The following is a 16,121-nucleotide window of genomic DNA, read 5'->3' as shown; positions in this document are numbered from 1 at the left end:
AGCCTATCTAACTTTAGCATCGCTTATTTGTATATTGGAATAAAGTGACTATATATATTTATTTTGGTTGTGAAAGTATATTTATTGAAGTATTTAAGTTTTCAAGTTGTCTTTACAACTTCGCTTATGGGTTGTTTGTTTATCGTTTTGTTTTTTCCTTTTTTTTTTTTGTCAAAACGGTTTGCTTTATTGAAAAATTACACCTCTTCCATAAATTTCGTAATGCCCTTTTCAATTTTATGAAATCTTTAAATTATGAATACGGAGTTGCTTGTTTTCAATTTCAAAATTATGGAAATTTTCGGTCAATATATTGATAAACCATATATGCACCTTTATGTTTGTGCTTAAGGAAATTTTGTGCGATCTTTAAGATCGCACTGTTACAGAAGAGTTTTCATCAAATTCGAACAATTGTATGCTATCCTACTAGGTGGTCATTTATTTTTTTTCTTTGCGACCGAAAAAGAGTTTTCCAATGATTTTGTCTAGTATTTTGCTGTAACTTATATCTTTAAGAATTTTTCCTGAATTGCTTTACGAATATTTAGGGTTTTTGCTTTTCTTTTTTTAAATCAAAATCTTGTTATTAATTGAAGCTATTTCTCTTTAGCTTACTATTTATCGTTTGATGGCTGTCCATAATGATTTCTCATAGCAGTACTATTATATTTTGTTTATTTTATAACTCAATGCTGTTATTTGAATTTTGTTGGATTTATGGAATTTCAATTTTCGCGTTTCTTTAGAATTTGGTTGCTCAATAGGTAGTATTTAGTTTTCCTTTTTTCCCAAGAATCTACCTCCCCAGCAAATATAAAATGATAGCAAGAAGATCCCTTTTCTTTCCTTTCCTTCGTTTAAATGAAGGCCAATGGTAAGCGGAAGAAACAAAAGGCAATACCGCCACACGCTATGATTGAGCGGAGTTATGGGGTAGTGTGTTAGCTAGCTTTGGGTAGCTATACAAGTGACGAAAAAATTGGGTTCTAGTAGCAGGTGCCTTAGCACACACATGCACTCGTTGATCATCGACAACTTAAGAAGTTTTAACCCATAATTTAAGAATTTTTAATACCGCATTGATTGATCTTTTATATTTCTCCGAAAACATATTATATGTTTCAATATCCAACGAAAACATTTTTACCAAAGTTCCTAGTAAATTAGGCTTTAACCACAAAGTTAATAATTTGCAAAAATTTGCGACCGACCCGAACGAGGTAAACGCGTTAACTAGAGTCGTTGGCCACAGAATTTGTTTTATTTTGCGTTTTTAAACAGAAACTGTTGCTACGGATTTGGCTGGTTTGCACAATGCCGAACATAATTATAATAATGTTCCGCTGTTGCATTGATAGCAGCCGTTAAGTTGCGCAAGGCTTATATATGGCAAATTTTGTTTTCTTCCCCCGAGTCTTCTATCACTTCTTTTTACAACTGAATCTATCGTTTAGAAAGTTGGTTGCAATGCAAAAATACTATGTATGGTGCCCAAGTTTTTAACAATAAAGTGATATTAATAGGCCGCTTGATGAGCGCTCCGCGTGTAATTGCACTTGCTGCCTTCGCATGCAACTTCGTACCTTTCCAAATTCCGAGCTATCGCTTCAGTTAAAATTAATACTTTATAAAAAATCCTGGTCTAAGATCTGACTTTTGTTGCTGGTTGGATGAAATTTTAATGTTCTTCTTTTTTCCCTTTAATTAATTTTCGTTTGATTCTTTCCCCTAATTACTACGTTTATTCCTATTATGATACTATTGTTTTACGTGGATTCCGGTAGTGTTCGTTTGGTTAGTTAACTAAAAACGTAACTATATTTATTTATTTTTTAATGCCTCAATTAAATTATGTTGACCTTCAATTGTCCGAAATATAGAGCTGAAAAACTTCTATAAAATTTCCACTTTTCTTTCCGTGGTTTTCCTTTTTTGTTCACACTTTTAACATATTTTTTCCTTTTTTTTTTGCTCACCGCTTTTTAATGTATTTTTTTTCTTTCTCTATATTAAAGAGTCCCTGCTCGGGCGTCATTTGTGAGGGCCTTCGCAGTCCATTCTCTTGGGTAGCTCAGCGGCCCAGGAAACACAGGAAATTTATATTACCCGTCGTTTATAGTGTTCTTTATATTTTTTACTATTTATTTCGTCATTTTTCCACAGTCCCGACCCCTTTCTTAGACATGATTCACTCCGAACTCTCTATATCACTCACTAAAACTAACCTACACTACCCTATTCTTAATCTATTCTTATTCTACTCTTAATCTATTCTTATTCTATTCTTATTCTATCTTTACCCTGTTCTTAATCTATTCTTATTCTCTAACCTTTCCTTTAGCTTACCCTCTAGCTTATTCTCTATCCTATTCTCTAGCTTGCTCTCCAACTTAGTCGCCAACTTATTTTCCATCTTAAACTAGCACTGGTCTGGTATACTCCTATTCTCTCGAATTTTGCGCTTGGTTTTATTCTCTTGCGTATATTACTTTCCGAGTGGGCAGGAAATGCATGTTTCATATCGTCCATACGTATACGCCGGGGCTCATCTCTACTTTTCCAGAATACGCGATATATGAGAACCTATAACGGATTGTATTGGTATATAACTCTTTCCGTTGATTTAATGTTTATCTTTGTAATTTTTTATTTTTTTATTTTTAAAAATTTCTATCACAACGAATTAATTATTATTTAAAATTAAAATGCAATACATCAACAACTATTGCATGACAATGCTATGTATAGAAATCAACAATATGAATAAGATCAGCAACAATGGACGAAGTTGCAAACCACACTTGTGAACCAGACCGGATAATTGTATTATGCGTTCTGTGAAGGTAGCATATATTAGGACCAAGATCCTGATATACATATATATATATATATATAAAAGAGGATTTAATGCGAAAGCTCTCGCTTTCTTACATCTTGTGCCATGCCTTCAGCAATTTCCGTGTATATTTTGCTGACGAATTCGTATTTTGCCTCTAGATCTTTCTCTCTTGATTTCTCTTGACTTAAATAAAATGAGATTGGGTCGTGGTCCGCAACTTCAACATATTCATTTGGTTGCGTAATAATAACGTTCATGTCAGCTTCCGTTCAACATGTTCAGATCGTTTCACCCACACACAACGCGGCGATATTTGTACTGTTACGAAAATGGCATATTTGGTGAATTGAGTTTTTATGGTAATATGTGGATTTTCTAAGAAGGAAAAAGGGCGACCCAAGTACATTCATGGCATTACAAGCGCTGCAAATGTAAGATCCTGCAAATAATTTGTAAATAGATCTCCTAATTTTGCAAATAAAATCCACATTAACTTAAAAATCACTATACAGCGGTGCAAACTAAATTTCAAGAAAATTTGAATAAAAAAAAACGTAAAATCATTAAAGCTGAATTACGGTGCAATTGTACGTCTGCCATCGGTTTAAGTTCATTTCAAGAAGAAGTTCATATAACGCTTTATTCATTTAGCAGACTTTACTTGGATTATCGGCGACCTCAAACATTGGTAGTTGTTCTATAAAGACGTCATCATCAATATACTGCCACAATATCAACATGATTTACCAACAATTCATAATGTATCTTCAGTGAAAGCACGACCATAATAGTGACCGCAGCACAAGTTTGACAAGGTGGTCAACATCGTACTTTTCGAACAATCCTGAGCGACAAATCTTGTCCTATATTTTCCGACGGAAACGTCCCTTTCCCTTTCACGTTATTACATTTTCATATTTGGGTCTGTCGAATTGCAGACTTCATAGTCTTCTTTTTTCAGTTTTCAGCATCATTTGAATTTAACGCATCGGATAGAATTTGAGGACTGAGGATATGACACCTCTATCTTCCAGTATTTCAAGTTTCTCAATGTTTAATAGGCGATGCTCTTCAGTAAAGCTTTCATAACCCTTAAACTTCAGCGTCTTGATTTTATAAGACCGCATTATAACTAAATGTTCGGAAACTTGTTGCTGACGGTCTGTTGCGGGGTCACATCTCCTAAAACTTTCCGCGGGCTCCTATCACCAATATATGTAGCAGTATTAATGGCCTTAGCCAACAAATTCTGTGTAAGCCTGAATTCATGCAACATATTTATTCTCTCTGCAGTGCCTTCTGCTGAGGCGTATGACTCACAGTTTTCTGATGCAATACGCCTTTCTTACGCATATATTCCTTAAATTTGAATTGAAATATTTCTCACCATTTTCACTTCTAATTTGTTGGAATTTGTAACCTGTTTGTTTCTCCGCCATTAAAGTTCAAAAAACTGCATATGCTTCGAATTGTTACTCAAGAAATACATCAAAACACATCACGAATAATCAGTTAATACGATTATATATAACGCACTACTCTGTGATTATTATCTGTGTGTATTTATCCAACAGCATTCTCTTTCCATGCCTTTGTACAATTCTCTTTCGTAACATGCATTATTTTATTTGTGTTGTTTCTTATTACCGAATACTCTTTCAAAAATTGAATAGCGTGGCCAGCTTCAACGAATTTGTATTTTTTTCAGAAAATTGGACCGTTCCTTCGCCGTGATGTGTAAAAAAGGCCCAATGTGAACACAAAGCTCTTTATTTGTGCCTCAATAAAGTTAGGGTTAGTTTTTACATATAATTATTATCACTTATTTACAAGGTTGCGTAGTAAGCTGCTAAGCTGTGTGGAAGCAAAATGTCAAGAACACTGCCGTCATACAGACCATATATAAACAATTTGCGAAGTGTCGAGCAGAAGTGACACTTCACGTAACTTGATGCCGATAGTTTTTATGTTTTTATGTTGATTATAGGCCCTGTTTGCTCCTCAATTGAGGAAAACGATCTCCAATCAGCGCTATGTTGCAGTCGCTGATGAATGGCATATTGCAATGGTCAGGAATTTTATTGAATTAATGTAGTCTCCAAAACATCGCCATTCCTTGTTTTTTTTGTGAACGGCGCTTGTCAAGTGATATGCGGATCTATGCATGATGTCAATTTTAGAAAGTTCGTAATTTTGGAAATTGATGTTGACAGTTGTTCCTTAATGAATTAGGCGTCTTCCTTATGAGCGGGGTTTTGAAAACAACATTGATGAATCTCTTTAAGGAGCTGGTTACCAGTTGTGTGTTTGAATAAGTAACAGCATTTTCTTTCCCCATGATCGGAAAATCTTCATACTGATTATTCTTTATTTCCTTTCCTATGCGTATTAACTTTGTAGCTTAAGGCTGCGTAAAATTATGTGTCATAGGAATTCTAATGTTGTCCGAATCACAAGCGGGATGATTAGGTTCGGTCTCACCCTGTTCATATTGAAAATTGCTTTTCCCCTATAAGCAACATTTCTAGAATTCAGGTTTCTTGATAGAAGTTACACAATCCACTTATGTTGCTGAAATGAGAATGTCTTGCAAAAGAGGTATTGCATGTCCTCCTTGGATCTCTTTAGTGAAATTCTTCTGCATATGTTCAAGCACGAAATGAGTGCTTCAGAACAATTTTACCATTATCAGGTGCACAAGTCTGAAGTATGAGTTTTCTTGCAAAATCATGTTTAAAAAGTCATTAACACTTACTTATTCAAAGCATTCTTCGTGGTTACTTAGAGATTTTTTCTCTTCTTAAAGCAATTTGTGCATACCACACTTCCACTTTTACACTAATCATTTAGCGAGTCATTTTTTTAACTCTTCGTACGAACCAAAGAGTTGTTCAGCAATTGCTTGACTCATCAAGGCAAACAATTGGCGGTTGGAAGGGGCCAACCGTCTTGTAAACCGCATAGAGCAACGCTTTCCGGTTGAGAGCTTCTAATGTGACGAACCAGATTTGGCATATGTGATAAAGCATTGTCATGGCATGCTGTTCACAAGCCATAATAGGCCTCTACCTTCTCGCACAACTGAAGCATCATCTTCCTATTAAAGCAATTCGGTCTTGCGGGCGAAGTAAACGGTCCTCCTTAGCCTGTCCATGATCTTTTGCGCTTAGGACACCAAAAATAAATATGTTTTTCACCCCCAATAGCAACAAAACTTTCCTTTGTATCGTTGGAGCAAAATTTCACATGGCTCTGCACTGACATAGACAGCCGAAATGATTTAAAGTCACAAATTTACTAATGGTCGGCGCCTTAGAACGAATGATGGAGTCTCTGTCAGTAGGCGTCCTTGATGGTGATGTAACCATGCGTAGACCTCTCTATCAGTGATCACTATACTTCAAAGCATAGAATAGAGATCCTACAATAGTGACGATCTGTGTTTTAAACATTATGGCTGTTCTATGTGATACCATTATAACGACATTATTGTTTTAAATATAACACAACTTTTTTGTGATATCGTCATAAAGACGATGAAGTACCAAATGAAAAAAATTTATTCATTATACATAACATGACTTCACAATACTTTAAAAAATTATAAGTTTAAAATCATCATAAAAACAAAAAAAAGTCACCAACAATGTTGGCAATTCGTTAAATACCGAATGATAGAAATTTTGTCACGAATCATAACATTAAAAAAAATTCAATATCTTAGAACCACTAACGGGAAAATCTAAAATCATAGCTATTAAATTTTTCAGTTTCCGCGGCCGCATTAAGCTCTTTGCCATTCTAGAAATCTGCTAGAAATTAACACTCAAAATTTTCAATGGATTTATCGATTAATACATCAACAAAAAAAGAAAATGTCATGCTAACTCACGACCATAAAAATAAACGATATAGCAGAAATTTACGCAAAAATTATAAGTATTCATGGACATGTCATATCCATAAACAGGCACAGCACGATTATCCTACAATTATTACAGCATGCAGTAGCCACCCAAGTTTATATTATGAACCATCTAACTCTTGTGGCATTAAATGGAATTGGCACATTATTCTTTCTTCGAATAAGTTTGCTACTTTCTCACTTTATCATATGCACTTCTTTTTAGGCTTTGCTTTGTTTTAATTCAATGCGTGTTCTTGTATTTATGGTAATCAGTTGGGGATGTTTTCGTGCGCAATAAAACAAAGAAAAACATAACCTACACACAACGTATGCACGGAATAACATTGCACATTCCTGTTAGTTCAACTCGGACGATTTCTATCAAATTGGTTGCCGTCATGTAATAGAGATCAGTTCTTTTAGATTAGGTTATATTTTATGATGCAAAGAATTACAGCGTACTTTTCATAAGCGCTTACGCTGTCGCATTAAAAATCCATAAGACCGTCAGTTATTTAATCAAGAATTTGCTTCTACATTAACATGTGCCTTTTTGTTTGTCTTGAAACGCGACAACTAATTCTATTAATTCTATAATTCGCATATAATTTGAAATCATTCTGGTATTTGCTTTGTTCTGAATTACATTCTACCAGCTATATTAACACATTCAAGCTTTGGTTATGACCGCTTTGCTTCTGTCTTTCTGACATTTTCTACCAGATGTATTAACACCTCTAACATTTAGTAATTTACGGCCGCTTTACTTTTGTCTTTCTGACTATAAGCGGTTTGCTGGTATGGTTGGGGAAGCATTTATTGCCGTACACTTTCTCCGTGAATTTATTTTGCGATCGCAATTTATTTATTTTGGTATTCATTTTATTTTTTTAATCATTAACCAACACTTTTGATTTAATAAATTATTTCTCGTATGTCCTCAGTAAAAAGATGTGTTAAATTAACTACTTAATAAAAATCAACCCAATATTCAACATGCCGGAAACGGCTATGCTGTCATCATGTTATGTGTATGGTTGCCAGCCTCCTCGATTCTTTGAACACGGAGTTTTTAATATATATTTGTACTGTGTTGATTTCCTTTCCAACGAATGCCGCAATTTTAAATTAGTCTGCTATGTTAATTTTATGAATAATAGGGTTTTTATACCGGAGAAAAGTGGTATTTTTTTATTTTATTTTTATTTACTAAATACAATTAGCTAATCTATACAGTCAATATACATAAATGAAAATGTAATTCAATGCATGTAAATTCGAAAGATAACGTAAAGGAGGTTAATAGAAAGCAATTAAACTTGTGGACAATGTGATAAAAACAGAGATGCTCTTCCAACCTTAATGCTATCGGTGATGTAGGCGATTAAACCTATAACTGTCCGTAGGTGCATCCATATAGATACACAACTGACAACCAATAACTTAATTCATAGTTAAAAATTTTATTTAAAGGAGTTTTCCTTTTTAGAAAATGAAGCGTGCGTATAAAAGTCGTTCAAATTATTACTAGTTACGCGAAACGGCGAAAAACGCTCGAAAATTATGCGCAGTGGAGAGAGCCTAATTGGAACGGAACGCCTGAAAAAGCAGGGTGGAATGTTTAAAAATAGTTGACTGAGCATATGTGGGCAACTAATGTTTCCCTTCAGCTTAAACACAAAGGTCATTCTTAGCATGTGCCTTCTTTTCTCAACCACCCTCTTTTCTCAATTAATTCTAAGCGATTTGCATAGGGAGAATAGGCTGTAGTCCGCGGAAGACATAACTTTTTTTTAAGTGAGTCTATACTAGCTGGCAAGGATAGTTAGGTTTCCAGACAATTGGCGCATACTCTAAACTACGTCCTACCAGCGCAACAGGAACTCTTTGTTATGTTGGCGGTATGAAAACACTTCCTACACCTTTTTATGAAACGCAACGAACATTTTGCTTTAGTTTCACACGATTGAATAAGAAGGTCAAAGTTCGTGTTTTGATCGAGTGAAATACCAAAGTGAAAGTACGATACAACACACCCGATGGAATTGAGAAATTTATACACTACTGTTTGTGTGCGATTAGACAAACACGACGCAAACATTTGACTATCCGAATGTTGATTACATTGGGAAAATGCTTTTAACATATAATAAGAAAGTTCTAGTAGATTTTGTCGCAGCAAAACCCGGCTGGTATGAGACAACCCCCGCGTCGACAGAATGGATCAAACGACTAGTAAAAAGCGACGCAAATAACCTTGGTACGACACTGAATTTAGCAAAACGCAATTATTGGTGCTTTGCCCCGCTACCATTATATTAAAAAGCCCATTTTTAATAAATTAGAGAATACGCTAGTGAAAAACGATACATTGGAAATGATTGCTAGAGCCTTACAAAGAACATTAGCGACGTTAGTAAGAATACAAGGTGAAATACGATTAAGACCACTCCTAGCATTTTAAGCTCCGTTGGCAAGAAATTCTTCTTCGGTGTATTGACCATATTGAAATACTCACAGAAGCAAATTTCAGAGACGTTATGAAATATGTATACTTTTGTTCAACGTCAAATATTGAACTGGTGCAGGGAGTCAAGCTATTAAGCATAGAAAAAACATTTAGATTCGTTACGGATAGGTCGGTGTTAAAAATGGGCTCAACCGGTCCATTAACAAGCTTGCGGTACTAACCAAAGACGAATACAATTTTCTCCTTTCGTTATTAAAACTGTATGACAGGTATAGAGTTCTTTGCCCAGAAAGTTTTTGACTATGTGATTTTAAATTGCAGCGTGTTTGTGTAATACACAAATTTCGAATTAGCCAGTTAAGAACAATGTATTTCGACATTTTTAATCAGCCTGCAACTCACAATTAAAGGTTCTCCATTAGAAATTTTCACATATACCTGGCAATGACAGATGGAATGGAATGGATATTGTCTAGAACGACTTCAATAAATTTCTCGTCAGAATTAGCCACAGATTATAACTCTAAAAAATATATCATCCAGGCTTTGGTTTTTTTTTTTGCTTATTGGCTATTTTGACACTTAACTATGCTTTTCAAATCGTCCCAATCAGAGCGATTTCTCTTTACGCTGAAGTTTCTCCAACCCAATTATTGACTGTGAGGTCTGAATTATCCTGCATTTTAATGCGTGCTGAGGATAACCCAGACTCAGACTCACGTTTTCTCCAAACCATTTAAAGTAATCTGTTAACACCTTGCTTGTTTATTTCCATGACATTAAGTATAGAAATATATATGCAGCTCTTATTTTCTTAACGGAATTCGTCAGAAATTAGTTCTGTCCTAATAAATTGAAGTTCCTTCATTCTGTTTCAATTTACTTCATTAATTTTTCCTAGATAAAGCCGCATTTATGCTAGTTCTTATTGAGTGTTAATGCAGAGAATTCTTCGACATACATTACTTTTCCTCTTCCTCTCATATGTTGAATCAAAGGAGTCCTTGTAGAAACAATATATTCTTTTGCATGCGTTGTAAAATCTTATTTAGGACCAAAAGAGCTCATTGCCCCCGCCAGAAATTAGATTATTACTCGTAACCTGATCTTCCCTAGAAGATCATCAATATGTCCGCTTTAGTAACAATACATGGCAGAATTCAGCTTTCTCCGTTATACTCGTGTGTTATTTAAACTAATATTTATTATTCCCAATAATAAACTAAATGACGTAAATATGGTGGAGTTTTAACACGCTTGCATAGGTTTATTGGTACACTCCCGGCTGTGACGTAAAGTTCGTACGCGTATGTTCCAGGTGTATACATATACCATTTTTGTTTTTGCTTATGTTCTTCTTTATTCATACATAATATAGTTTCCTTCTTTATTTTCTTTTATTTCTAACTTTAAGAAAAACTCTCATTTTATTTAAACTTTAATTTCAGCATCACTTTTTCAGGATGTAATATTAATTTATATTTCCCATTGCTTAATTCAGTTGAATTTTTTTTAAAGTCGAATATCATTATAATTGAATAAATAAATTAGCCTAAACAGTAGTAAAATGTGAAGAAGGGATTACACATAGCGATCGGTGCGCAAACACAGAGTCTTAAAATATATGGATGGTTACTACCGTCTTATTTTGATAAAATATTTATATTCCTATAATATATATCTGTCTACATTTTCGCTTTAATTACAAAACTATTCCTACATTCTTTCAATTTCAAGAAAGCAATTATTAATTTAAAATCAAAAAATTAAATAAACATTTTCATTTTCTAATACTTATTTCCCAACGGAATAATACACAGAACATTAAATATATTTTGTCGATGTAACTATGTTTTCCTCAATACTTTGAAATAGCGTTTTATCAATTAAAAAAACACAAACGATTATTGAAATTTACCTGGGAAATAATAAATAGCTAGTTTATTGTAGTTTCGGAAATTATTACACTTATTATAACAATGTCCACGATTCGTCACTGTCGCAGTTTACCTGTATCCTACACTTAGAGGTTCGAGTATAACAAGATGAGATTTTATTTATTATATATTAAGTAGAAGATCTTTCTCAAACTAAGTTTGAAAATGGTGCAAATAATTGGACGCTAGAGCTCGGAGAGTTGGACGTTGGAAGAAAATAGACGTCGAGTTCTGCAAAATGCTACAAATACCTCACCTAGGTAAGACTTGACCATTTGCACATTTGTATCAATGGCAGGACAACATATTTCAGTACTAAAAATTTGTTAATGGAATATATTCAGTTTTAAGTCACGATGCCAACATTAAAAGATTATTATGTTATGTTGGTATGTTATATTTGGATTTCATTAGCTTTCGCCGCAATGTCAGTGCTCTATTGAGCGGACTTTTACTGAGTTGTCGACAGAGATGCTAAATTCTGCAGAGTTTTGGTCTTTCTTGTAAATAGGGCTACGTAATATGGACATCCTTACAAAACATTATACTGTTTTTTGGATTATCCACGAATGGCAACAGAATTGTACCTATTACGATCCCTGTGTAAAATGGCGCATGTTAACTATAAACTAAAAATAAACATGCGATAGAAAGGTGTCAAATCCATTATTGCACAGTTGTTTGCAAAATTGTTTAAATGAGCGGTTTCAATAGAGAGACGAATCCCGTCCTTTGTTTTCTGAAAGCAAGACGGTAAAGATCAAAAAAGCCATGAACATTTAAAGATGACGAGTGCAAAGATCTATTCCGATATAATAATATCATAAGTGAAGTGAAAGGAACTTCTTCCAGATGTTGTGAATGATTTGTAGGCATACGTTCACACTCCTAAAATGACGCTCAAATTATGCAGGAGCCCTGCTTCTTAAGTGATACAAGAATAAAAACATAAGGAGTTTTGTTCTACTCTACATTCACAAAGCGCATTTTTCTTGAAAAACAAATTACTGCAGTAGAGATATTGCAGTCTCTGAGAAATTACTAATATATATAACTTTTGAACTATTACGTCACTTTGGTTTTCTTTCACGAATAATAAAAACTAGCTAACCATTGAGGAAAAAAGGTATTTTGTTAGTGAAAAACATTAAATGGAACAATTCCTCTTGTCAAAAAGAAAAAAACCAAAAAAACAATTTGAAAATAGTTTCTTCGATAAAGCACGTTTTGCATCCGGTATGAAAAATAGACCAAACATTCGGCAGAGAAACTTTGAAGTTGGGCGCAAGGGATTTTCTAAAAATTATTGACTAACCATTTAGGATCGAACCATAAAGATCTCGTGCGGCTGGTAAACTTTATTAATGATTTTCGACATAGCTAATAAATATATTAAGGAGTGAAACATCAAAAACCATAAAAACAATTAAATATTTAACTGCTCATCTGTGCGCTATGTAGTTAACCAACGCGTAAGTAGGCGTTAAACAAAAACTCGCTGCGGTTGGTTAATACCTCAGAATGAGACAGGTTAGGGTGGTTTACAAATTACATCTTTTTATATTAAACCCAGCGAATAAAACAACAAAGCCATAGCACAAAGGGTGGTTTTGATTTTTCACTGAAAATTTTTACAATTAAAAAACGTGTAGACAGCAAATCAGAACCACAAACGTCAACCATTGGTGAAATTTGACAAAGTTAGTAAATGCTCATATGTCCGTCCATACACTTAAAAATAAAAGGTGTGACATGCGTACACAATTTAGGACAAAATCAGTTTATATGCGTTTAAATATAAAAATATTTCAGGGAAACAATTTGATAAAGTTTACATCAAACCGCATCTCATGCAACTGCGTCGATGGTTTTTTGGAAGAGCAGTAAATAGAAAAGGTGCCAATGGAAAAGAAAGTACAAAATATGTGATTCCATTTATATTTCTTTAAAGCAGCAAAATAATATTGCATGTAATTCAAAGTGGCGTTATCATATAAGGCTTATTTTATCAAACTGAGATTTCAAAGTAAGCGCAGTGTTACATTTTCAGTTTAATTGTCTGTCATTTTCAAAGGCGAAGTTAAATTACTGTTCATTGAAAACCAAAACATATCGAAATCTATTTTATCTCTCAATATTATGGGGAAAGAAACAGTTTACGTTTAGATGATTTAGATGAAAATCGGAAAAATGTTGCTAGAAAAACATTATTTTATTAATTTTCATAAGATTTCAGCCAGAGAATATGTCATTAATAAAAATTTTAATTTATACTGAAAATTATGTTGAAATGTAAAATAAATCAATAAGAATAATTTGAAAAGCAATTTAAAAATTAATATAAGTGAAAAAATATTTTTCTGCCATACAAATTTACAAGAAAATATTAATCAAACTCACTAAAAAACAAAATTACAGATTTGTCAATTGTTTACCACATAAGAAAAGCAAGAAGCATTAAAAATAAAGAAAGATATTTAAAGAAATAAAGACTGTTTATTAAAACACAATGATGTGCGTTTTGAAAATTTACCATAGAGAGAAAATTATTGAAATTTCTTTTTTTAAATTGTGTTGATAGTCGACCATTGCCTACTGCCGACCGAAATTACTGACAATATCTTTATTAGAGAATGTTCGCTTTTTCATTCACGCCAATTTCAATTACTGTGGACCTAATCTTAATCAAATTGTAACGTATTTAAAATTGCAGAATTAATAAATTTCAAAATTACGCAATGCAAATGCAGTCGAACTAAATAAATTCGGTCATTTTCATATATTTTATAGCTTTTAGATATTTTTAACATTATTTGCGACATTCAGTCTAACGGGCTTTGCACAAAAGACATGAGTAAGGGTCGATCTCTCAGTAAATGTAATCTCAATTAAAATACGGCGGACTGTAAGCTGGGTCGCTTATATCCTTAACTATATGATATGAGGAATGATTAACTATACAAACGCTATATATGAAGACATCCTGTATGATATACATTTACTCCATGTGCATGCAAAAATTTTCGGATTGCGAAGTTATGACGATGCACACGTCGGTCTATTCAAGAATGTAACTTTTTCGAGTACTTCATTCTAAGCGTACTTCAGCATGAGGATAATTTTCAAGTTCTTTATTGCGGTCATCTGACTATTTGACGATATTAACGTTGTGTTGTGATTTGAGCTAATAGCTGCTTTAAGTTTGTATAACATAATTTCTACGAAACTTCTCAAAGTTTTCTGTATGTTTATCTAATTTGCATTCCAGATATTGTGGATATTTTTGCAATCTCTTTACCTATCCGAATTATGTGGATAAAATCTATTATAGAAAATATAATTTTCTTCCCTGGTGTTTGACGGATTGCTTGGCCGGAGGTATTCACAGTTGCTTGATTATGAGTAATTCTATGTCTGCGCCATCTACTTAGAGAAATCTCTTTTTACATAAGACAGCATCACAACTCTTGTTATCTTTGTAATTACAATAATAAACGATCTCGTGTTCCAATGTGGATGTTATATCAACTTCCTTTTTTGAAAGCATTGCGGTCTGCAGTCTTAAGAGTTGCGTAACATAATTAAACTCTGGCGAGCACTTCAATTTCCTAAAAAATTAAATACGGAAAACTGGTGTGAATAACAATAAAGTGGAGAAAGTTGAAATCAGTATCAATAATACTAAAATATGTTTTTAATAAGAATGTGGTCTCTGCGTAACATAAATTGAAAATTTATATGATCAAACAACAAAACAGATATTCTATTCATCGACCTTCTTGCAAGGAGCTTTGACCAAAACGAAGTTTAGAGAAATTAAATAAAAAGATTTTTTAAAAGCTACAAGGAAATTTAGAAAAAACCAGAGGAGAAAATCATGGCGGAGTGTGGCGATTAAAATCTTCAGTGATCGCAGAAGCAATATACGGAGTTATCACAATCTCTTTTGTATAAATTTGCGAATACATTTTGCACATTTCACTATTATAACCACGAACAGCGATTACTTGCAAGAAATGACGCATGTAAATGTAGCTCATCATCTCGTATTTATAGACCCCTTTACGCAAAATTAATACGGGTGGACGTTATGGTATCTCTAATACCATTTGCTGCCATTCCTCCCAAAACACAACTTTTTTATGTTACCAAATCACGGACAAGTTCCTTATGCGGGGTAATTTTTTTTGTTGCTATTGAGAAATGCTGAGTGTTTTGCCAATAAGTTCAACTTATCAATAATTCATAGTCATCTATTTCTGTTCGTCCGAAACGGCAACAGCCAGTCACCCAGATATAGGAGTTATTTAACATGTCATGGATCTGGAAACAACAATAATTGTAAGGATCTTTATTGCTTATTAAGAGCAAAGACGACCCGCTTTTTGAAGAAACTATTCTGACAATTAGAAAGAGCAGCCAGGTTCTCGATATCCTGAGGATTCATTGTCTGTGCGCTACACGATAATGAATCGCAGTGTCCCTTTAAGGTCAGATTGCCAAGAAATCGAAATGCTCTCCTTTGCTTTAATTCCATATATAGACAGGTTTAGGAACTTTTTTGATCTTTCACCAAAATAGATAGTACTAGCTTTATTGAGATTAAAGTGCGAGTAAAGAGAGACCAGCACAGAACTTATAAAAAAAAATTGGCTCTGCACGGGAGGTTTTCAAGAGCTTTATCAAAAAAGGCTTCTATTGAAACCATTAAAACATCTGCAGCGTATTGAAAATGTGGACTTTGTCATCTTGAATTTCGTGCAGCTTGATTGTACGCAGATACCTCAGATAGCTAGGATGCATCTCTATAAATTCCAACTATAGCGATGCCCGCGACTACAACATGTGTTGAAAAAAGCTTCGAATACGTAACTGTAAACCGAGTGGAACTGCCCTATTCAGTAGAAAGTTACTAAATTCACATAATCATTTGCTTTAATGATATGTAAAAAAAGAGTCTTTGAT

The 16,121-nt window shown here is 33.7% G+C and overlaps 1 long non-coding RNA gene across 1 annotated transcript; it reads left to right on the top strand.

Moving 5' to 3' along the window:
* Window positions 1-13,031: 13,031 nt before the first annotated feature.
* On the top strand, window positions 13,032-14,795 carry LOC119639582. Its single transcript, XR_005247555.1, has 3 exons — window positions 13,032-13,182; window positions 13,947-14,356; window positions 14,425-14,795. It is a non-coding gene; the product is annotated as an uncharacterized LOC119639582 (long non-coding RNA).
* The last annotated feature ends 1,326 nt before the right edge of the window (window positions 14,796-16,121 follow it).

The sequence above is a fragment of the Glossina fuscipes genome, unplaced genomic scaffold, assembly GCF_014805625.2.
Source record: "Glossina fuscipes isolate IAEA_lab_2018 unplaced genomic scaffold, Yale_Gfus_2 112, whole genome shotgun sequence".
NCBI classification, from domain to species: domain Eukaryota; kingdom Metazoa; phylum Arthropoda; class Insecta; order Diptera; family Glossinidae; genus Glossina; species Glossina fuscipes.
The sequence above is the reverse complement of the archived record's forward strand: the minus strand, read 5'-3'. Positions and strand labels throughout refer to the sequence as shown.